This window comes from Chiloscyllium punctatum, chromosome 22 (assembly GCF_047496795.1).
Source record: "Chiloscyllium punctatum isolate Juve2018m chromosome 22, sChiPun1.3, whole genome shotgun sequence".
Taxonomy (NCBI): domain Eukaryota; kingdom Metazoa; phylum Chordata; class Chondrichthyes; order Orectolobiformes; family Hemiscylliidae; genus Chiloscyllium; species Chiloscyllium punctatum.
Window position 1 is genome coordinate 87,090,257 of NC_092760.1, and position 25,204 is coordinate 87,115,460.

The window sequence follows — 25,204 nt, forward strand, 5'->3', positions numbered from 1 at the left end:
CAGAATCTCTATCACAGCTGGTCCCAAGGTAATTGTCTAAGAAATTAATGATTCCATTGGGCAATCTCCCATGCCTGCAACCCTCCAAATGTCTGCAGTTAAACTGGACAATTTGGAGGGTTTTGATGAAATTAAGTAAAATACTTATTCAGGAAAGTTTGAACATTGAATACCTAGTCTAACCCCAGAATAACTATTTAATTTACTCATGTATGCCTCTCCCTCCCTGTATACACCATCTCCTGACCCCCCTATACATCCAGACTTGGACCTGACATCCCTTTCCTCTGTTCCAAACCCTCAGCCACTCCTTCTCCCATTGGACCTGCCCAAATATCTTGCTTTGCACCCACCTCATTCCCCTGCTGCCAGATCCGATCTGGAAAAAGCAATTCTGAAGAAGTCACACCAGACTCAGTTTCTCTCTCTGAGCTGAGTTCTCCAGTATTCTTTGTGTTTGTTATAGAAGTATCAGTTTGCACATCAGGTTCTGCTTGTTAAAAGTCCCGGTGTTTCTCACTCCACAGCAGCGCTCCACTCACCCTTTCCCATTTTGAACCCGCTTTTGAGGCTTGAAGATTGTCATGACTCATCAGTGAGAACTCGGGGAGTGAAGCTCTGTTAGAGAATAAGCACAAATAGGCATAATTCAGACAACCTTCATGGGTAGACATTGCTGTCTCAGAACTCATGACCTTTTACTTTCTAAAAGAAACTTGTTTATAGAATCATGGAGTACAGAAAAGGCCCTTCAGCCCATCGAGTCCACACTGCCAAAAACTATTCCAAATCTACACCAGTTCCACTTTCCCAGCACTAGGTGCACAGCCTTTAATATTATGACGTTTCAGGTGTTCATCAAAGTATTTGTTAAAGGTTGTATCCCAGATTCCCAACACCCTCTCGGTGAAATTGCTTTTCCTCAAAACTCATGCTTTGGACCTTAACATTCTGCTGCTTAGTGATTGATCCTTTAACTGAGGAGAACAACTGCTTTCAATACACTCTGTCCATGTGCCTCTTAATCTTCAATCAGGTTCCTTCTTAGCTTTCTCTAACCTAAAGAAAGCAACCTGAGCTTATCCAGTCTCTTCATAATTGAACTGTTCCTTCTCAGGCAGCATCCTGGTGAATCTCCACTGCACCCTCTGCAGTGCAATCACATCTTTTCTATAGTGAGTGATCAGAACAGAAGAGATGGCACCTAAAGAGTGGTGATGTCTACCTTGGTGGGTCAGGTGCAGGTGGTAGGGAGGAGGTGAAGGAGAGTTTGGTAACTCAGATGTTGTTGTTGAGCCACCTCAGGATTCATGGTGGAAGCTGTGAACTGAAGATGGACTCTCTTTCGATTGTATCTTCTTTTCATTCTTATTCGTCAGATTGTGGTGACAGTTGAAGCTTTTCACAGTACTTTACTGCATCATTCGTTGTAAAATGGAAGTGGCAATAAATCATTCAATTCAATTCAGTACTCCAGCTATGGCCTCACCAAAGGGCTGTACAGCTCCAATGTAACCTCCCCACTTTTATAATGGGTCATAACTAATAACTAACTTCCTGAAGAAGGACTCATGCCCGAAACATCGATTCTCCTGCTCCTTGGATGCTGCCTGACCTGCTGTGCTTTTCCAGCAACACATTTTCAGCTCTGATCTCCAGCATCTGCAGTCCTCACTTTCTCCCCATAGCTAATAAAGGCAAACATCCCGCATGTTTTTTTAACTACAGTATTAATCTTTCCTAATGCCTTCAGAAATCTATGGACAAGCAATTCTAGTCCATCTTAGACTCTGCCGAGCGAATGGCTTGATGTTTTCTGTCTCTGGTTGTAAACCTCACAATCTAAATAAGCCTCCACTAACACCCAGGAGATACATAGTTCTCTAAAATTACAGCTGCAGAAAGACTGCCTACTAATTTCCAAACCTGTTCCAAACAAATGGGCCAATGCTCATATTTCAAAATTGAAACTCTAAAATGAGCATACAGCGATTGCACGCTTTTCATTGATAACACATGGAGTATGGCAGTTCAACAAGGTTCAATATACTCATCGAGGTAAAAGCAATGACTGCAGATCACTGTTTTGATCACACAGCATTGCCCTGTGGTTTGAAGGGCAGTGCTTGTCACTGGCCACTCTGGTGTTTTCCTATCATCCTGGTGGTGGAAATTGAATAAAGATTCGTGCACTTGGTGTCTTTCACTGTGTCTCACGCCTTCACACACACACACCATGGGTGCTGGGGAAAAAATAAGCATTACCGCGGTTAGGTGGTAGTGTGGGGGCTAATTTAAAAAAAGAAAAAAAGGGAAAAAAAACTAAACAGGAGTGTCAGTGGTTCTGATCATTCCAAGAGCTGGCTCTGAGGGAGCTGGATCAGAGTTAAGGACTGTCCACGTATAAATAAAGGCTGACTTCGTGGTGGGATATTGGCCTCTGTAGAGTTATTTCAGCCAATAGAAATTAAAATTCAAAATTCAAGGGATCCAAAATCACAAGTTTTATCCCAAAATTGAAGAGACTACCCACAACCTCAGGCCGCAGCTACATTGTCACTGTTGATTAGATGTGAAGTGGCTACAGTGATGCTTTACTGGCAGTGTCAGGCCACAATCAGACCGTGATCTAACTTCAAAGTTAAACAGAACAAGAGCTGCTGTTTCACATCACACAGATGTCATACTGTATGGATATAATTCAGCAGTCGTTGGGTCCCTTGCACTGCAAGACAATTTCTAAATTTAAAACAATTGCTTCCCAATATTTAGGAATGCTGATCATTCCAATGATGCATTCAAAATATTTGGCCTGTTGGGAGCAGAGGTTCATCGTGCATAGAGAGAGAGGTAGATTTCTCTGTTGGTCCTAAATTTGATTGGGATTCAGCCAGTGCAAATCCAGCTCCTGAACTGAACTGAGAAGGAATTTCTTCATCCAGAGGAAGAATTCCAGACGAATTTCTTCATCTATGGAACTCTTTGCCCGGGAAGTAGTTGACACTACTTCAGTAATCACTTTTAAAACTAAGGTAGATACTTTCTTGAAAAATAATGGAATTAAAGGATATGGTGAGTGGGTAAGTGGAGCTGAGTCCACAAAAAGATTAATCATGATCTTATTGAATGGCGGGGCAGGTTTGAAGGGCTGGACAGCCTACTCCTGCTCCCAGTTCTTATGTTCCTATTTTCTTATGTACCCAGGGTCCTTCCATTAATTGTGTAAGTTTTACCCTTTTTTTCTACCAAAATACAATAGCTCACATTTATCAAAATTAAACTCTATCTGCCATTCTTCAGCCCATTGACTCAATTGATCAAGATTAGATTAGGTTAGATTAGATTACCTACAGTGTGGAAACAGGCCCTTCGGCCCAACAAGTCCACACTGACCCTCTGAAGATCTCTTTGTAATCTTAGATAACCTTCTTCACTGACCAAAATATCACCAATGTTGATGTCATCTGCAAATTTATTAATTCTCATCCAAATCATTTAAATACATTACAAACAAATATTGACACAGTACTGATCACTCTGGAAGACCGCTGGTCACAGGCCTCCAGTCTACCACCATTCTCCTGTAAAGCCAATTATGTATCCAATTGACAAGTGCACCCTGAATCGTGTGATCTAACTTTACTAATTAGTCTACCATGTGAAGAACCTTATCAAAGGCTTTACTAAAGTCCAAGTAAACAATGTCTACTGCTTTGCTTTCATCAATTTTTTTGGTTACTTCCTCAAAAAACTCAATCAAGTTTGTGAGACATGATTTTCCTCACCCAAAACCATGTTGACTATCCCAGATCATTCCTTGCTTCCCAAAATGCATATAAATTCTTTCTTTCAGAATCACCTCCAATAACTTAGCTACCACATCAACTAGGAAGTGACAATGTGAAGCCAGTGTGTTATAGTATTACAAACATAGGGGGCTATTCAACCCATTATGTCCATGCAGAATCCCTGCAAGATCAGCTGAGCTAATCCCACTCCACTGCCCATTCTCTGTTGATCTGCAATTTGTTTTCTTCAGCTGCTTATCTAATAAGTCCGTGTGTATCAAAGAAACATTACAGGGAATGCTGCCATCTCAGAACCAACATGCAAGCAATGCAGGCTGATCAGGAGCCCCAGGAACAAACTACAACCACATGCCTCCATGTTGCAAGGAGCCAGAAACATTATGGATATCTCAGAGACACAAATCCAGAGGTCGATCTATAGTGTGACCAGTGGCAGATTTACATCACAAACTACAAGGTGAAGCAATGTTAAAATCCCTACAGTGGGGAAAGAAGCCATTTGGCCCATCGAGTCTGCACTGACCCTCCGAACAGCATCCCACCCAGATTCAGTGCCCCATTCTATTCCTGTAACCCTTCAATTACCATGGCTAATCCACATAACCTATCCATCCCTGGACACTAGAGGGAAATATAGCATGGCCAATCCACCTAACCTGCATATCTTTGGACTGTGGGAGGAAACAGAGCACCAGGCAGAAACCTGTGCAGTCACAGGGAGAAGGTGCAAACACCTCACAGACATCAAAGGCTGGAAGTGAACCCAGGCCCCTATCACTGCGAGGTAGCAATACTACCCATAGAGCAATTGTGTTGTCCTTTTTTTTCAAAGATAAGAAACAGAAGGTAGGTATTGATGCACATTTTGCAGACTGAGACAAGTTGAAAGTGGTGTTCCCCAGTGATCAGCTTTGGGACTCCTGTTTTTTCTGGTTTATATGATGCAAAATCATAGACTCTCTACAGTGTCGAAAGAGGCCATTTGATATTGATGAATGACAAACCTAGACAATCTAAGAAGAAACCAAAAATAGGCAGCTATCAAGCTGCAAATGAATTTTTATTCACAACAATAAAAGACATGAGCATTTGTCTTACACATCACCAAAGGATAAGGGAAATTTGAAACAAAACCACACAACAATGCACAGTAAATTCAATGACCTCTTTTGACTATATAATCCATCAGCAAGCTGGAGTGAGCAAAGGTATGGCTTTAGCTCATGTAAAGGAAGTTATAAAAGTTGTAAATTGTATTTGAGAGAGTGAGTCCTCTAGCATTTCTTGATTCAATTCTTACTTGACAAACTCCATGATGCCTATAGTGAATCAATCCTTCAAGCAGATGTGAGGTGGTTTAAGTTCCTGCAAATATGTTTTGATCTGATACCTGAAATCGTCTCTTTTCTGAACTCCAGGAATGAAGTGTGCAATGAGATGACAAATGATGCATGATTGATCAACTAAAGGTCCCTGACAAACATACTGTCGAAACTCAATGCGCTGTACTGCAGGAACAGGACAGAGACTTAGTAACATATGATCAGTGCTACAAATGCATTCAAATTGAAACTGAGTCTGTGGTCCTCCCAGTCTAAAAGTAAAACATTGCGACACTTTCTGAGTCTGGAGAAACTCCGAGAAAAATAGCGAAGGCAGAGAAAAATTATTTTCATGATTGTATGAAAATGTTTCCACCCAGTAAACCTCTGCACATACCTGAGGAAGTTAGCAGAGCAACTAAACAGATACTTTTAGGAATTAGCTCTGCAGAAACAAATCATCATGCTTGTCTCAAATACCTGATGAAATTTGGTAACCAACCCACTACCAAATTTCATCAAGAGTTTGATTTACAAAGCAGTAGAGTTGATATCGAGGTAACTACACTGAAAGCATAATATTGAGCTGAAAGTCTGGTCATGGAAAGTGATATTTGGAGGAACAGATAAAAATACCCACTTCTATTATGTGATTTTAAACTGAAGGAACACTTTGACACTTCACATATCTGTGACACACTATTCTCCCAAATGAAGAAAATAAAGTCCAAGTATCATATCCGCCTCATCTATACCTATTTGATGGGAAGTGTACAACCAGCAACTGAAATTACATCACAGACTCAAAGGCTATTGTCTAAATGAAGAGAGATTGCACACAGTCATAGAGTCATAGAGATGTACAGCACGGAAACAGAGCTGTCAGTCCAACATGTCCATGCCAACCAAATATCCTAAATTAATCTAGTCCCACTTGCCAGCACTTGGCCCATATCTCTCTAAACCCTTCTTATTCACATACCCATCCAGATGCCTTTTAAATATGTAATTATGCCAGCCTCCACCACTTCCTCTAGCAGCTCATTCCATACATGCACCACCCTTTGTGAGAAAAAGTTGCTCTTTAGGTGCCTTTTAAATCTTTCCTCTCTCACCCCAAATCAATGCCCTCTAGTTCTGGACTCCCTTGTCCTAGGGAAAAGACCTTGTCTATTCACCGTATCCATGCCCCTCATGATTCTATAAACTTCAATAGGGTCACCCCTCAGCCTTTGACGCTCCAGGGAAAACAGCCCCAGCCTGTTCAGCCACTCCCTATAGCTCAAATCCGCCAACCCTGGCAACATAATGTGAATCTTTCCTGAACATTTTCAAGTTTCACAAAATCCTTCCTACAGGGGCTCTGAGATACAGAGGGGGTTGGCTGTCCTTGCACATAAACCACAAAAGGTTAGTATGCAAATACAGCAAGTAATTAGGAAAGCTGGTAGAATGCTCTTATTTCTCATGAGGTGAATTGAATACAAGAATAGGGAGGTTATGCTTCACTTATCGCATTAGTGAGACTGCATCTGGAGTACTTACACAGCATTGATCACCTTATTTAAGGAAGGTGTAAATGTGTTGGAGGAAGTTCAGAGAAGGTTTAACAGATTAGTACCTGGACTGAGTGAGTTATTTAATGAAGAAAGTTTGAACAAGCTATGCATGTATCAGAGACAAAAACAGAAGTTGTTGGGAAAGCTCAGCAAGTCTGGAAGCACCTGTGGAGAGAAATCAGAGTTAAAATTTCAGGTCAAATGACCCTTCTTCAGATCCTTCCTTACTAGACCAAAACATTAACTTTGATTTCTCTCCACAGATGCTGCCAGACATGCTGAGCTTTTCCAGAAATTTCTGCTTTTGTCTCTGATTTACAGCACCCACAATCCTTGCAGTTTTAATTTAGGCTGTATCAGTTGAAGTTTAGAAGGGTAAGAGGTGACTGGATTGACAATCCCGAGGAGTCTTGACTCGTGACAGAGTAGATGTGAAGAAAGTGTTTTCCCTGAGGGAGAATCTAGAACTAGGGACTCTGTTTAAAAATTAGGTGTCCCCCATTTAAAATGTGGTATGAAATTATTTTTGTCTCTCAGAGGGCTATGAGTCTCTGGAACTCTGTTTCTAAAAACATGGTAGAAGCAGAGCCATTGAAAATGTTCAAGGCAGTGGTGGACTGATCCGTGTTATGGAAGAGGGTGAAAGGTTATCAGTGGTAGGCAGGTTTATGAATTTGTGGTTACAACCGGCTCTTATTAAATAGTAGAGCAGGTTTGAGGGGCTGAATAGCCTACTCCTGCTCTTACGTTGTACCTTCATATGTGCATCATCTCTTCCTTCTTACTCACCATCCTTTCGGGAATGGGAAAGATTGTTCGGTATTTTCTCTCCCCAGACATCGCATGATTTGGAATACTCCAATTAGATCTCTTCTCCAATCTATCTTCATAACTGAAATTCCTCACCTCTGCAACCATCATCATCAATGTCTTCTTTATTTTCTCCAATGCTAATTGTAAATCGTTGCCTTGGTGACAGTGCAATGCGGTGGAAGTGGTTGGTAATGGCCAGAGTTTACAGTACGCTAAAGTCACAGACAGCCCAACAATCAGACATGAAGAGGGTGCTTAATGAACAATAAAACAGCCATAAATGTAGAAGGTGGTTCATCCTGTAGGCACTGGGAAAATTTAAAACTGTGCAATTTTTGGGGGTAACATAAGAAGTAGACTCATAGAGTCATAGAGATGTACATCACGGAAACAGACCCTTCGGTCCATCATGTCAATGCCGACCAGTTATCCCAACCCAATCTAGTCCCACCTGCCAGCACCTGGCCCATATCCCTCCAAACCCTTCCTATTCATATACCCATCCAGATGCCTTTTAAATATTGCAATTGTACCAGCCTCCATCACTTCTTCTGGCAGCTCATTCCATACATACACCACCCTCTGAGTGAACTAATTGCCCTCTAGGTCCTTTTTATATCTTTCACCTCTCACCCTAAACATATGCCCTCGAGTTCTGGACTCCCCCATTCCAGGGAAAAGACCTTGTCTATTTATCCTATCTATGCCCCTCATGATTTTATAAACCTTTATAAGATCACCCCTCAGCCTCCAATGCTCCAGGGAAAACAGGCCCAGCCTATCCAATCTCTCCCGATAGCTCAAATCCTACAAACCTGACAACATCCGTATAAATCTTTACTGAACTCTTTCAAGCTTCACAACATCTTTCCAATAGGAAGGAGACTAGAATTACACGCAATATTCCAACAGTAGCCTAACTCATGCCCTGTACAGCTGCAACATGACCTCCCAATTCCTCACTTTAAAATATTTTACATATTGCATCTGGACTGATCATGTTCACTATCTCAAAATCAGACAACATCTCCAGTGACTGCCTGGTTGAATAAAACTCTACTTCAGAATTGAATTGTTGAAAAACCCTCTCACTTACCCTACCCTAGCCCCCCCAACCCTGCCCTATGACAACAGCTCAAGCTCCATCGGGTTATAAACTGCTGCTCTCCAAAATCTATACTTGCAGCCTTTTCATAAATCAGTTTCTCAAATGGTTTATTGCTTCAACACATCAAATTAATTGAGCTAAATTCCACATCTGTGTGTGTGTGTGTGGGCCTTACAAATCACAAGGCAGTAAAGTAAAGTTGGTAATTCTACCAATTGTGATAATAAATCATGAACGTTCAAACAGAACAAAATGGATAAAGGCTGCAGGTTATAATGATACAGATCCATTTTTTGTTCCTGGTCTAACTGCACTGATACTCCTTCACCAAGGCTCCCTTGGTCTTCAATGGATGTTGCAACCTCCTTGGACTCTCTCACCCTCCGTCTCTCTCTCTCTCTCTCTCTCTCTCTCTGCATCTACCCTGGATAAATATGCAGTCACTCAGAGGGGTAGCATTATCTCCACAAAAGCTGCTCTCTTGCCCTTAACATTTGATGCTGCGTCCTTAACCAGGATCCTGAGGGCTTTGTTCAGATATGGGGGTGCCAGTGGACTATAACCTGGTGTCATGTGATTTCTGACTTTGTCCAGAAAGATCAATCACCGTTTGAACTCTGCTGGAAAGCAGAAGTTGAAATGAATGGGGAAGATCAGATCTCTGAACACAGTGAAACTCCATCACCTGGCTTTGAAATAATGACAGCAAAACACTGCACGAAGAATGAATGTTAGTGCAGAGGTCCGTGGTGAAGTTGAAGATCAAAGCACTTATAAGAAAATTAAGCCTGCTGCCAGACCTACTGAGTTCCATTAGCTGGGTCTGTTTTTCTTTTCAAAATTCCAGTGTCTCCAGTACTTTGTGTTTATTTTAGACTCAGGAAGAACCTGATTCAGGTGTATAACATTATGAGGGGCATAGATAGTGTATATGGGGAGAAACGTTTCCCCTTATTGGAAGGGTCAGTCATCAGAGACCACTGTTTCAAGCTGAGGAGAAGGAGGTTTAAAGGGAATTTGGGGGACTTTTTCTCTCAGATGGTTGGTGGCTATCTGAAACTCACTGCCTATAAGGGTGGGAGAGGCAGAAACCCTCTATTTAGATGTGCACTTGTGATGCCAAAGTACGCAGGACTACAGGCTAAGTGCTGGAAATTGGGACCAAGATAGATAGATACTTCATAGCCTGCACAAACATGATGGGCTGAAGGGTCTTTTTCAACACAATAAAATCTCAATGACTGTCTTTGGAGAGAGAAACAGAGTTAAATTTTCTGAAACAAAAACAGAAGTTGCTGGAAAAGCTCAGCAGGTCCGGCAGCATCTGTGAAGAGGAATCAGAGTTAATGTGTAGGGTTCAGTGACCCTTCCTCAGAGTTTTTCCAGCAACATCTGTTTTGTGTCTGATTTGCAGTATTTGCAGTTTTTTTCTGTTTTTAAATTTTCCGAAGAGCGGTCATTTCAGACTCTGTTTGTCTTTCCACAGATGCTACTGAACCTGTTGAGGTTCTCCAGCACTTTTTATTTGAATTGAACCAAGCCACAGAATTTAGATGTACAGTTGCAATGACAAATCTATAGGCTAAGTGCTGGAAAATGGGACTAGAATAGTTAAGTGGTTGTTTTTGACTGGAGGTGTTGACACAATAGGCTGCATAGTCTTTTTCTGTACTGTAAAATTCTATGATTTGAATTGTTACCGTGCAGAAAGAGGCCATTTGGCCTATCATGTCTGTACTGGCTCTTCTAATGAGCAATCCGCTTGCAGTTCCTGCACTTCAGACAGCAATCTGATCCCTGCTGACTTTCCATTGAACCTGCCTCTGCCACAGTCCGGGACAGTGCATTCCAAACACAAAGATTATGCAGGTTTCCCAGAGGATTCATAGCACTTCAGCAATTTCATTTTTAAAAACTTGAAGCCATAAATCTTTCTGGACTAGTAATCCAGAATCCCAGGCTAAAATTCTAGGGACCTGGATTCAATTCCTACCACGCCAGATGGTGAAATCAAAAGTCATTAAAATCTGGAATTAAAATCGTGTTGTGATGAACCCATCTGGTTTACTAATGTCCTTTTTTGGGAAGGAAACCTGACCTATGTGTAACTCCAGACCGATGGGAATGTGATTGATTCTTAACCACCCTATGAGCAATTAAGAATAGGGCAAAGGTCTCTTGCTTTGTCCATTATGCTTACATCCAGAATCAAATTCTAAGAATCACCCCTCAACCAACACCATCCAAAGGTTCATTAGGTCATTGCTGTTTGTGAGACCATGTGGAGGGCATATTACCTCTTGCCTCTGGTGCAATGCAACAATAACTTCTTTCCGGCTGCCTGGGGTTGTGAAAGGCACTACATAAATGCAAGTTTTTCTATCTGCAAATATCTACTGAGTAGAAATAGGCGCACTAAATCAGTGTTGTTAATTATTTATCTGACCCATTAAAGGGGCAGCTCTTGTCCTTTGTGAAACTGTTGCAATATCAAATGTTCTGAAGGAAGGTTACTGAACTCAAAACTTAACACTGTTTGTCTCTCCACAGATGCTGCCAGACCTGCCGAGTTTTTTTTCCAGCATTTGCTGTTTTAATTTGTACTAAACTTCTCCCACAGTGTTTCATCTCGGGCATGGTTCATAATGTGGCATCGCTGGCCAGTGACATTTTCAGACAGTGCAACATGCAGTCACTTTTGCCTCCTAACCAGAAACAGCAGGTTTAGATTCCAGTGCAGAACTTGAGAGTGCATTTGCAAATCTCGCCACTGGCATTTATGTGGACAAGACTCCTTCGCATCAACTGTCTTATCATCCACTTATCGCTGCCTCAGAAAGGCAGCCAACATCATCAAATACCCCCCCACCCCCCACCCTCCACCCCAGGTATAATCTCTTCCATCAGGCAGAGATTACAAAAACTTAAACATATGTACCAACAGATTCAAGATCAGCTTCTTCCCCACTGTTATTAAACTTCTGAATCTAATGTTAAATCTAATTTTAAACTTAATGTTGATCTCACTCTTCATGCAACATTGTATTCTTGAGTTCTGAGGAAGGATCACCGGACTCTGCTTTCTCTCCACAGATGCTGCCAGACCTGCTGAGCTTTTCCTGCAATTTCTGCTTTTGTTTCTGATTTCCTGCATCTGCTGTTCTTTTGGGTTTTACACTATCTTCCTCACTCTGTTTTATTAGCTCTCTACATGTTAGGCAGCATGATGGCACAGTGGTGAGCATTCCTGCCTCACGGGAGCCGGGTTCAATCCCTGCCTCGGGTAAACTGTCTGTGTGGAGTTTGGGCAGGTTTGGTGAATTGGCCATGTTAAGTTGCCCATAGGGTCAGGGGCAAACATATGGTGGAAGTCTGGGCTGGTTACTCTTGGGAGGGTCTATTTCCATACTGTAGGGAATCTAACCTTATGGTATGGTCTGCATGCAAAGCAAAACTTTTCACTGTGCCTAGGTATATGTGACAAAATCAAATGAAACAATGAAAGGATTTGTCTTGTACTGGGGTGGGTTGTTGGGGTCACCAACGCACAGGGTTCAGTTCCAATGCTATGGAATCATAAGGAAGAAGATTGTGAAAATTAGTTCCCAACTGCCTGCAGCTATTTTCTGTGTGGGCATGTATCTTACCGAGTTAAATCAAACTAAGAACTGCTAATGCTGGAGATACAACGTAGAATGGTACAGCACAGGAACGGGCCCTGAAGCGCACGATGTTGTGCTGCACAATACGTCAAATTAAACTCATCCCTTCTGCCTGCCCTTGGTGCATATCCCTCCATTCCTTGCATATTCAGGGGCTTATCTAACAGTCTCTTAAACCCCACTATGGTATCTCTCCACCACCACCCCCTGGCAGCTCGTTCTACACGCCTACCACACTGTGCAAAATAAAAACTTGAACGTTCTCTCTCTCTCTCACCTGAATCAAAAACAGACATTGGTGGAGAAACTCAGCGGGGTAAAAACAATGACCGGAAACCAGAGTCTAGATGAGAGTGGTGCTGGAAAAGCACAGCAGTTCAGGCAACATCCGAGGAGCGGAGAAACTCAGCGGGTCTGGCAGCATCTGTGGAGAGCGAAACAGAGTTAACGTTTCAATACGGGTGACTCAGTTCTGAAAGTCTGAAAATGTTAACTCTTTCTCTCCCCACAGATGCTGCCAGACCTGCTGAGCCTCTCCAACCCTTCCTGTATTCCACAGCTGCCTGTTAACAGGTTACCTTCCCGCTGCGGTATTCTGAGTTGTGTTAATTGTAATATCGGACAATGTCAGTTGACAGTTTCTGAGACCAACGTGCTGCAGCAGAGGCTGGGGGTGGAGGGGGGTGGTGTTGGGCTGACCTGGTATTCAGTAGCCGAGAGAAAGGTAAAGGCGGGGTCTGTCTTCACCTCCACAATGAACTGAAGAAAATACTAACTGTTGGACTCTCAGCTTTCATTCCCTTCTACAGAAAATCCTTCTATTGTGTCAATCAAGCAGATGGTTTGCAGGAAATATGGCTTAGCCTCAGTGACCGAAACTAATTTTAACTAGCTGTCCATCCATCCGCGTTTGTTTTCTGGTTAGCAAATAGCGCAAAACAGCTGGCCGGGTGCATTAAACCTATTAAAAGCACATTTATAATAAATTATATTCGCAAGAATGTTGTCCTTTGGTACTGAAAGGCAAGCACGGGGACGGTGCATTTGAATGAAAATGTGAGCGACACTCCCTTCTTAACATAGCCTGCAAGTCTTAAAACATTTTACTAAATAGATTAACTTCACAATTGTTTGTTTCGCATTTATCAGCTTCATTAAGTGAATGGGTGAACAGATATATTACACATGCATGAAAAACTCCTTTTTGGCCGCACTTATTATGCCGCAGTCTGACAGGTGGTTAACTGTTTTTTTTTCCGCGAGTGTGGGGGGTGAGGCTGGGGAAACGGGGGGAGGTGGGGGGGTGGGGGGGGGGGAAATATCCGTAAGAGAACTACAGGCCACCTGTGTAATGTAACAGAACCGCAATCAATGCAGCTCCGGCTCTCCAACTCCCCACAGCAAGCCAGCAGGAATTCTCACATACAGCTCCGATATTGAAACACACTTCATTGTTATTATTTTTAAAACAAAAGACTTGAATTTGTTGCAAGGGAAGGTGCAATCTTCCTTTTTCTGCACAAGACAGATGTAGACAGTTTTCAAACAGCGCTGTTTTTTGTTTTCAGATGAAAACTCTTGCAATTGCCCCGAAGTTGTTCAGGTAGAAAGGAGATTCCCTTTTTTGTTGTTTCCCCTGATTGTTTATGTACTTGTTCAAGCCTAAAGAACGTTGTCCCAATGAGGAGGGAGACGAGATAAAGCCAAGCACAGAGCCCCTGGCCATTGGGTCATCGTTACTTCGAGAGCACTTTGAAAAAGGAGCAGACAACTCTCCCCATTGGCAGAATTCTCATCAGCTCTCAACGGGAAAGCATCAACTTGCTGGCTGTGTCCAGCTGTTTGGAAAAACTGAGTCAGCTCCTGATGTTGTGGAGGTGTTTTTAATCAGCCTGGACAGTGATATTATTATACACCTCCAAGTAGGATTTCAACCGAGGCTTCCTGGACCAAAGGAAGGGACACCACCTTCCCCACCCCCGTAAGCAGATTTCCAGATATAGCTAAAAATCACACGATACCCAGGTTATAGTCCAACGGGTTTATTTGGAAGCACTAGCTTTCGGAGCGCCGCTCCTTCGTCAAGTGGTTGTGCAGAATAAGATCAGTCCAAAGATGTGCAGGTCAGGTGAATTGGCCATGCTAAATTGCCCGTAGTGTTAGGTAAGGGGTATGGGTGGGTTGCGCTTCGGTGGGGCGGTGTGGACTTGTTGGGCCGAAGGGCCTGTTTCGACACTGAAAGTAATCTAATCTAATGCTTGACAGAACCCCCATGACATGGACTCTTTTGGTTATAAATTCTGTCAGCATAATCTTATTCTGCACAACCACCTGACGAAGGAGCAGCGCTCCGAAAGCTAGTGCTTCCAAATAAACATGTTGGACTATCACCAGGTGTTGTGTGATTTTTAATTTTGGATTAGTGGTGCTGGAAGAGCACAGCAGTTCAGGCAGCATCCAGGGAGCTTCGAAATCGACGTTTCGGGCAAAAGCCCTTCATCAGGAATAAAGGCAATGAGCCTGAAGCGTGAAGAGATAAGTTAGAGGAGGGTGGGGGTGGGGAGAGAGTAGCATAGAGTACAATGGGTGAGTGGGGGAGGGGATGAAGGTGATAGGTCAGGGAGGAGAGGGTGGAGTGGATTGGTGGAAAAGGAGATAGGCAGGTAGGACAAGTCCAGACAAGTCATGGGGACAGTTACTGAGCTGGAAGTTTGGAACGAGGGTGAGGTGGGGGAAGGGGAAATGAGGAAACTGTTGAAGTCCACATTGATGCCCTGGGGTTGAAGTGTTCTGAGGCGGAAGATGAAGCGTCCTTCCTCCAGGCATCTGGTGGTGAGGGAGCGGCGGTGAAGGAGGCCCAGGACCTCCATGTCCTCGGCAGAGTGGGAGGGGGAGTTGAAATGTTGGGCCACGGGGCAGTGTGGTTGATTGGTGTAGGTGTCCCAGAGATGTTCCCTAAAGTGCTCTGCTAGGAGGCGCCCAGTCTCCCCAATGTAGAGGAGACCACATCGGGAGCAACAGATATACTAAATGATATTAGTGGATGTGCAAGTAAAACTTTGATGGATGTGGAAGGCTCCTTTAGGGCCTCAGATAGAGGTGAGAGAGAAGGAGTGGGCGCAAGGTTTTGCAATTCCTGTGGTGGCAGGGGAAAGTGCCAGGATTGGAGGGTGGGTTGTAGAGGGGTGTGGACCTGACCAGGTAGTCATGGAGGGAACGGTCTTTGCGGAAGGTGGAAAGGAGTGGGGAGGGAAATATATCCCTTGTGGTGGGGTCTGTTTGGAGGTGGCGGAAATGTTGGCGGATGATTGGTTTATGCGAATGTTGGTAGGGTGGAAGGTGAGCACCAGGAGCGTTCTGTCCTTGTTACGGTTGGAGGGGTCGGGTCTGAGGGCAGAGGTGCAGGATGTGGATGAGATGCGTTGGAGGGCATCTTTAACCACGTGGGAAGGGAAATTGCAGTCTCTAAAGAAGGAGGCCATCTGGTGTGTTCTGTGGTGGAACTGGTCTTCCTGAGAGCAGATACGGTGGAGACAGAGGAATTGGGAATATGGGATGGCATTTTTGCAAGAGGTAGGGTGGGATGAGGTGTAATCCAGGTAGCTGTGGGAGTCGGTGGGTTTGTAAAAAATGCCAGTGTCAAGTCGATCGTCATTAATGGAGATGGAGAGGTCCAGGAAGGGGAGGGAGGTGTCAGAGATGGTCCAGGTAAATTTAAGATCAGGGTGGAATATGTTGGTGAAGTTGATGAATTGCTCAACCTCCTCGCGAGAGCATGAGGTGGCGCCAATGCAGTCATCAATGTAGCGGAGGAAGAGGTGGGGAGTGGTGCCAGTGTAATTATGGAAGATCAACTGCTCTACGTAGCCAACAAAGAGACAGGCAGAGCAGGGGCCCATACGTGTGCCCATGGCTACCCCTTTGTCTGGAGGAAGTGGGAGGATTCAAAGGAGAAATTGTTAATGGTGAGGACCAGTTCAGCCAAACGAATGAGAGTGTCGGTGGAAGGGTACTTTTGGGGATGTCTGGAGAGGAAAAAATGGAGGGCTTGGAGGCCCTGGTCATGGCGGATGTAAAAGGATTGGATATCCAAGGTGAAGATGAAGTGTTGGAGGCTGGGGAAATGGAAGTCTTGGAGGAGGTGGAGGGCGTGGGTGGTGTCTCGAACGTATGTGGGGAGTTCCTGGGGTAGGGGGGATAGGACAGTGTTGAGGTAGGTAGAGATGAATTCAGTGGGGCAGGAGCATGCTGAGGCAATGGGTCAGCCAGGGTGGTCAGGCTTGTGGATCTTGGGAAGGAGGTAGAACTGGGCAGTGCGGGGTTCCCGGACTATGAAGTTGGAAGCTGTGGGTGGGAGATCTCCTGAGGTGATGAGGTGCTACTTTCTCCCCACCCCCACCCTCCTCTAGCTTATCTCTCCATGCTTCAGGCTCACTGCCTTTATTCCTGATGAAGGGCTTTTGCCAGAAACGTCGATTTCGAAGCTACTTGGATGCTGCCTGAACGGCTGTGCTCTTCCAGCACCACTAATCCAGAATCTGATTTCCACCATCTGCAGTCATTGTATTTAACTCGTTGATTTTTAATTTTGTCCATCCGGTCCAACACCGGCACCTCCAAATCATGATTTCCAAATATGTTCCTCATCAACCTGTTCAGGGATGTGAGGGCATACATCTGGAGCAGATGGAACTTGAACCCAAGCCTCCTGGCTCAGAGAGAGAGAGAGAGAATACCGTTGCTCCACAACAGTGGAAACCAACCATTAGGGAGCATGGAATGTGTGTATGGGGCGGGGGAGCAGAAATTAGGGATGGCTTTAAATTGGTCAGGAGTTTGTGTTTGATGTTTCCATCTCGAGCCACTGGAACTGTGCAAATAAATGATACAGATGTAAGCAAGTATATTCTGGTGAATGCAGATATGTATATATACGTGTGTGTGAGTAAACATGAATATATATAAACATCTGTATACTAGTGGATGCAGTTATGACCACAAATGTGAATATATATAAAGTCAGAAAACACGCGACACCGGGTTATAGTCCAATAGGTTTATTTGAAATCACAAGCCTTCAGAACAGCACTTTAACCTGATATTATGTGACTTCTGATCTACTCCAGTCTAACACAATTGTGGATATATTAGATTAGATTAGATTACTTACAGTGTGGAAACAGGCCCTTCGGCCCAACAAGTCCACACCGACCCGCCGAAGCGCAACCCACCCATACCCCTACATTTACCCCTTACCTAACACTACGGGCAATTTAGCATGGCCAATTCACCTGACCTGCACATCTTTGGACTGTGGGAGGAAACGGAGCACCCGGAGGAAACCCACACAGACACGGGGAGAACGTGCAAACTCCACACAGTAAATATATATATAAACACGCACAGTATATATTGGTGATAGTATAAATGAATATGTGTGTGTGAGTGTTTATAATGTTTATTAACACCTGGTGAATGTATATATGACTATGGAAGAATGTAGCTATTTGCTCATTTTCTCCTATGGATGAATGTATATCCATATTTATTTTCGTTGTATTTTAATGTACATGCATGTTTATTTTCGCTGTATTTGAATCATTTTGATTAAAACGAATACCTGAAACTGAATGTGCACATAGCCTTCCCAGGTCATGAAATAACCTACTACACTCACAGACCGTGCCAATACTGAACATAAAATTACAGGTTGGAAACATTAGTAACTTTCCCAAGAAGGCTCCCTCACTCGAAACATTATTTTTCTCTCTCTCTCTCCACATCTCCCCAAACGCTGTCAGACCTACTCAGTTTCTCCAGCATTCTCTTTGGGTTTTCTTGTTTCAGTTTTCCAAAATCCGCAGTTCTTTGTTTTATTTTAAAGCAGTAAATAATGTCTGTTTTAAATCCTGAGCTGAACTCAGAGCAATACCACCACATGCTGCAGAATATTCTGACTTGTCTTAGCCTGGGGTTTGTCTCTTCGTTCAGCGAAACGCACCCTCAGAAAAAGTTGCTTTATTTTTCTGTCGCCACAATCTCTGGGAGAGTTAAAGCATCATATGACAACAGCTCCGGGAAGCCTGTTTCTGTTTGGTCCGGCCGTTTCAGTTCATTTGCAAACACTTGTTTGGCACCAAGTTGTATAAGGAATCCTCAGGAGCCTCAAATTAATCATTGTGTGATTTCCACTTGAGATGGATTTGAGTTAATTGCTTTTTAGGATTTATTCCAAAATTTATCAAGTGCATTTCGACAGTACCGTTTTGGTCAGTGATGGGGTGGGCGAGGGAGAACAGGTATGGAATCAATTTCAGGCGGTAATTGAGATCCGGGTGGATCTGCAGTTTGTATAGGAACATAGAAATCTCGATGACTCTGAGCGACGGGATCAAGGTATGGCAAAAACGAAAAAAGTGCTGAAAAGTCTCCGCAGCTTGGCAGCATTTGTAAGGAGGTGGTTTGGACTCGAATTGTTAGCTCAGTCTTTCTTTCTCTCTGTCTCCTGCGAGAGAGAGAAACAGAGAGACAGGGAGAGTGAGAGAGATAGACAGAGAGAGAGAGAGAGAGAGGGACAGAGACAGGGCGAGAAAGAGAGAGAGAGGGTTAACGGCTCGAATCCAGGGACCACTCTAACAGGTTCTCCCAGAGCTACGGAGTTTTCCCCAGCACTTACTGTTTTGTATTTTATTTTAATGTTCACCGTTTCACACGTGAAGGTGACCATTTGAAACAGATCTCAGCCGTGATTCTCTTTTTTAAAAAATATGTCCACCTTAAGGTGGTTTTAAAGAGAACTAACTCAAAACTGAAATAAATTCACCCGCTTCACTAACAAAGCTAATTCTCTTCAATTCAATTCTGAACAATGAACGGCGTTTTGTAAACACTGTGACGTTTTGGGTCGACATCAGTTGAGGAATGATGTTATTTGGTCCTTGTATCTAATAAAGTTAGCGTGAGTCGAAATTCCTGCAGATTGACGGCAAACTTGAATGTCCTTCTGAGAAGGGAACACAGCCCTCTTTCGAGTCAGAATGATCTACAGCACACAGGAAAAAAAAGGCGCTTGGGATAGAATCTGCACTGGTCAAAAACAACCACATCATTTTTCCAATCCCATTTTCCAGCGCTTGGAAGCACTAGCTTTCTTAGGGCTGCCCCTTCAGTGCTCTGAAAGCTTGTACTTCCAATTAAACCTGTTGTACTATAACCTGGTGTTATGGGATTTTTAACATTGTCCACCCCAGTCCAACACCGGCTCCTCCATATCATGCCTTGGCACTTCAAGTGCAGACAAAATAAATCATTTTTAAATGTTCTGAGGGTTTCTGCCTCTCCCATCCTGACTGGCAATGAGTTCCAGACTCCCAGCACCCTCTGGGTGAAAAAGTGTTTTCCTGGCATCTCTTCTAAAACCTCCTGCCCCTTCCCTTAAATCTATGCCCTTTTTCATCAAGAGCAAAAAATCCTTCCTTTGTACCCTGTCTAGACCCCTCAAGATTTTACACATCTCAATCATGTCCCCTCTCAATATCCTCTACTCTGATCAAAACACTGCCAGTCTCTTTAGTCGGAGCAAGTTACTGCAGATGCTGCAATCCGTTGATTTGAACTATTAGCTTGGTCTCTCTCCATGGATGCTGCCTGACCCGCTATAATCTCCAGCAGTTTTGTTTTGCTTTCATCCCAGTCTGTTCAATCTCTCTTCATCAGTGTAAGTCTGCAGCCCAGGCAACATCCTGGTAATTCTCTGTCCCCTCTCCACTGCGAGCAAGTCCCCTTCCAGAATACGGATTCCAAAGTTGACATTAACGCTAAACTCAGAGAAACTGCCATTCCAATATATTTCTCATCTTACAGTTCGAACACGCTTCCTTTCATGGGGTGATATTAAAATGATGACATTTATGTCCAAACAGTGAATGATGTGTCTTTAAATAACGTTTACTCTGTGCATGTGTGGGTGTGTGTGTGCCTGCGTGTATGTGTCTGTGTGTCTGTCTGTCTGTGTTTCTGTGTGTGTCTGTGTGCGTGTGTGACTGTGTCTCTGTATGTTTCTGCGCGTGTGTGTCTGTGTATGTGCGCCTGTGTGTGTCCGTGTCTGTGTTTGTGTGTCTGTCTGCCTGTGTGTGTTTGTGTCTCTGTGTGGATCTGTATGTGTGTCTGTAAGATTTTCGGTGTGTCTGCGTGTGTGTCCATGTCTGTGTGTGTGTGTCTGTCTGTGTGTTTATGTATGTGTCTGTGTGTATAAGTGGCCTGTGCCAGTTTATAACTTCCATCGTACGCCTGCTGGGTAATTTCATGGGGATTAGAGTTTTTGGACTGGCGCTCTGAATCACACGCTGGAGGAAGAAAAACGTCTCTTCCGTAAACTCCTCTGTTTTTTATATATATAAAAAATCCCTGCTCAGACCAACAAAGAAACTGAGTGACTTTTTCTATTTAAAAAAATGGAGATAACTCGCGTCAACATGAATGGCAGGAAGTACAAAAAGACGAACATGGGTCAAACAACATTAGTCACAGCTCTTATCAGGAACCAGAGAGTTCTAAAGGAAACTTTCAAAAATAAATCTCTCAGTCAAATTTCATTGCAGCGTGTGCTTTTATTTTGCTTTGAACGCTTGTTTCAGCTCTCCTTTCTCTTTCTCTCTTAGTGGATTCAGATGTTTTTCTCTCTCTCTCTTTTGTCCTTATTGCTTTTTGGTCGCGGTGTCAAGGGTGCGGTGCAGGTCCTGCCGAAACGGCCACATACACGTGTGTCCCAGCATGGGTTTGACCCAACCTCCCAGTCTACGTCGTTATCCTGATTTACTGGCATGAAATAAGTGCCAGCAGGTTGTCGTATACACCGGCACAACTGCCCAGTTTATAGATATCATGCCGACTAAATCCCACCCAAGATCCAGAAACAAAATTAACAGCTAACTGCTGCAAAGGTGCTGATCAAAAGCGGGCATTGCGTTTTCAGTCTTACTCAGGGACATGTTTTCGCTCTCCAGTTTAGCCATAGAGTTATACAGCACGGAAACAGACCCTTTGGTCCAACCAGGAGAAAGTGAGGACTGCAGATGCTGGACTCTGATCTCCAGCATCTACAGTCCTCACTTTCTCCTGGTTGATCTTAACCTACTGCGAATCCTCTTGCAAGGATGCCTACCTTGAGGAAGCTCTCTTTTCATCTTTGGTCCAACCAGTCCATGTCAAACTTCATCCCAAAGTGAACTCGTCCCACCTACCTGCCCCTGGCCCATATCCCTCCAAACCTTTCCTGTTCATGTACTTATCCAGCTGTCTTTTAAACGTTACAATTGTGCGCACAGTCGTCCACTATTGCTTCACAAAGCTCATTCTACACGCGAACCACCCTCTGTACAAACAAAATGCCCCTCATTTCTTTTTAAAATTTCTCTCCTCCCACGTTAAAATGTGCCGCCTGGTCTTAAAATCCCCCATCCTATGGAAAAGACAACTACCATTAACTCGGTTTCATAATCTTCTAACATATCCGATAATATTTTATAAAGGGGAGGATTCGATTGCATCTTTTTAATCTATTTAGAGGTGTTGTTACACACCTCTGAAGTAGGAAACATTCGAACTCGGGACTCCTGGGACAGAGATAGCGACACTACCACTGCATCAAAAGAGATACGTTGATGTCCTCTTGTGTGGGTTTCCTCCGGGTGCTCCAGTTTCCTCCCAGAGTCCAAAGATGTGCAGGTTAGGTGGATTGCCCATGCTACATTGCACATAGTGCGAGGTGCATCATTGAAGGGGAAATGGGTCTGGGTGGGTTACTCTTCGGAGGGTCGGTGTGGACTGCTCGGGCCGAATGTTCTGTTCTGTTTCCATACTGTAGGGAATCTAATCTAATTTAATCTAATCTAAAAACCCAATCGACGTGCTCAGAGCTGCCACCACTCAATTTTGAGCAGATGGAACTGGAACCCGACCTCCTGAATCAGAGGTAGGGGCACTACCACTGGTCCAGAAAAGCCCCGTTGTAGCCTTTGATTAATGTTCTCTCCTGGTCCACCATCCCCGTTTCAGGATTTTAAAATTAATTGGCGTCAATCACCTTTTACCGTCTGGACTGTTATCGGTCACATCCGAAGTCGTTTGCTCATCGAAGCATTTCAAAATGAACTTGCCACAATTTTTTTTCAGTTCGACCTAGTTTTAACGGAAAAGTTGTTACGGAATCGCTCATTTAAGAGTCAGTGGCCGGTTCAGATGTTAATCGGGCTCAAATAATGCTGGTGGATTTGGTGGGGGGCGAAAATAAACTGATTCTCTCTCTCTTCCCTCTCCTATCTTCACGCATAATTTTTTTTTCCAAAGTGCTGGAAAATGATTTCTCCATCCGGTAGGGCGACCCAGATTTCCCAGTCCAATTCTCTCTGTGTAAATCTATCATAGCTTTCACAACCCGACTATAAACTCGAGCTGTGTCTAACTCAGTCGAAAGTCATCTGGAGAGAGGACGCTGTATTTAAGTAACCTGTTTAATGATTATTCGCCAATGCAGTTTATACTTGGCAGGATTCGGGTGGGAATGCAGCACGAGGTGTGAGCCCGATCTTTATTATCGATATCTTACTGAGCCATACAGAGGCAAACAGCACACCTCTGAAAAAGATGGGACTCGAACTCTGGCCTCCTGGCTTGGGGATAGGGACACTGCCACTGCACCATCGATCCTTCAGCACACAGAATTTAACCAATACTGGTCCTTAAAGTTCTTCAGAGCACTATTTCCTAACATCACTTTGAAACATAATCTGTCTATGGTAGTAACGTCGTGAGGGCGACAAAATAGGGTGATTCGTACCCATGGACTATCCCAGATAGTTAACGCTAGTGCAATTTAACCGGAAAACGGCTTTCCCCCTACCTCCCCCCACCACCCCACCCCACCCCCATCTCCCCGTTCAGTAAAACGGATCCAAATTCTCCAGCTAAAGGTTTGGAGGAATATGGGCCGAGTGCTGGCAGGTGGGACTAGATTGGGTTGGGATATCTGGTCGACATGGACGGGTTGGACCGAAGGGGTCTGTTTCCATGCGGTACATCTCTGTGACTCTATAATATCCAAGCCCTAATTTTGTATGGTAGAAAATTCACATTCAGCTTAGAGTGTTGAAAAGGATTTCTCCATCTCCCATCATTTTCCGACCACAGCCTCAAAACTTCATTTACAATCAACCAGACCTTGAGTTGCAATAACGCTTTGCCCAATATGTCGTTTGCAGGGTGTGTGCAGCTAAGTGTATAAACTCTCGTCCTCAGTTTAAACACTGTCCAACTCATAATGGGATTGTGGATCGGGAATGTGATTGCAGTGACATTATAAATTACTTTCGCATTTCAAACTAAAGTCGGAGCTCCTCGGGGTTCCACAGCTGAAGTTCAGCCGCAGTTTTTTTATATTTCGCCGGGTGTATGGGGTTCGAACTGCGCAAGGACTTTTTTTTGTCTGCAGTTAGGTCAGGGAAGAAACTTGCGGATCACCTACAGCTGAGGCAGGCTACTGGGCAGCGAGACAGGATGGGGAAAGGAACGAAGAAATAAAGCTGCTGAAAGTCGGCTAATACGATTTTTTTGAAGTATTGTGTTAAGTAAATAAGGGGAAAGAACAGCTGATGGATTGATGCAGTTACCGCGGTTAATGGGATAATGTGTCAGTTGCCCACTTTCATTGCATATTAGAAGATTAGGGGACTTTTTTTTCCCTCGAATATAATATTCTGCACATCTGTTAGCGAGCTGAAGAGCAATTTGATCGATTTTGGAATCATGGATTATAGGGTTTTGTTCTTGAGAAAGGCAGCGCGCCGTTCTAAAACGTATTAACTGTTTATTCAAATGTCTTTAAACACGCAAGACACGCTAAGCATTGTCCCCCTCCACCATATGTTGCAAATTAACACTTTTTTAATAGAGTGCATTGTATCTAAAATCTGTGTTTTGTGTGGCAAAGCATTCGCGCTGAAGTTTCAGCAGAGTCAGGCAAAGTAATTGCCACAATATCAAATCCTAACTTCTCCCACGTGTGTGTCCTAAATGCTGCTTTTGACTCTAAATTAACTGATTCACTTAGTTGTAGAATACAGCATTACAAACAAGATGCATGTCTTATATTAGTTTAACTACGAAATGGTTCAAGGTTAAACTATCCTAGCTTAATTTTATTATGTTTTGGTTTAATTAGTGACTAGCTTTCATATCTAGACACACAGAAGTAACTTACTTTATGATTTAAGAACAGTCTGCAGTTTAAGCGTCTCCCTCTGGCCAGAACTATGCAATTTTCACAAGGAGATTATGGTGTGAGGGAGATGAATATTTATTGGCCAGTTTTGTAGGCACAGCGGGACTAGCAAATAAATTTAGTGCTTTCTTTTCATAATTCTTTTCAAACGAGGAAAATGTCATTGGGAACTTGGAGAATTGTCTTTTAATTAGCCTGTGTGCATCGCACCCAAACAAAACCCACTCAAATCCTTCAGCGGGCTATTCAAAAGAAGCGGTCAGTATTCAGAATTAATGACCACCACTTTCTTTGTGGAAGTTTCATTGTGATTGCTTGCTTATGAAGTCTAATCCAATCCCAAATTGGCCCAATGAGCCAATGAGCGAGCCAGGAGCGCGGGGTAAGAAAAGCTCATATGGGGAATTCTGTTGAGTGTTGTCTGAGTGCTGCACATCTGAACGGACTTAACCCGTCGGTCCACTATATAACAGCCCATGCAGAAGGGGGAGATGGTAGAATAGTAGACAGTTCTAGTTGGATCCGACTGAAAGCAAGGTTTTTTTTAAAAAAGCACTTTGTCGAACAGGACTGATTGAAAGGTTTTTTTTTACTCACCCCTCCCTCTTCATACGCCACCACCCCCCCCCCCCCCACCCCACCCCACCCCCCTCT

At 43.7% G+C, this 25,204-nt stretch overlaps 1 protein-coding gene across 3 annotated transcripts in view; it reads left to right on the forward strand.

Annotated features, from left to right (window-relative positions):
* dbx1a (developing brain homeobox 1a) overlaps window positions 1-25,204 on the forward strand; it is a 128,864-nt gene that overhangs the window by 97,728 nt on the left and 5,932 nt on the right. The window contains exon 1 of one of the 3 annotated variants that reach the window (XM_072592770.1): window positions 24,912-24,932. The exons of the other annotated variants lie outside the window; for them this stretch is intronic. The gene's annotated coding sequence lies outside the window, so the exon portion shown is untranslated. Of the gene's footprint in view, window positions 1-24,911; window positions 24,933-25,204 lie in introns of those variants that run through there. 3 annotated transcript variants of the gene reach the window in all.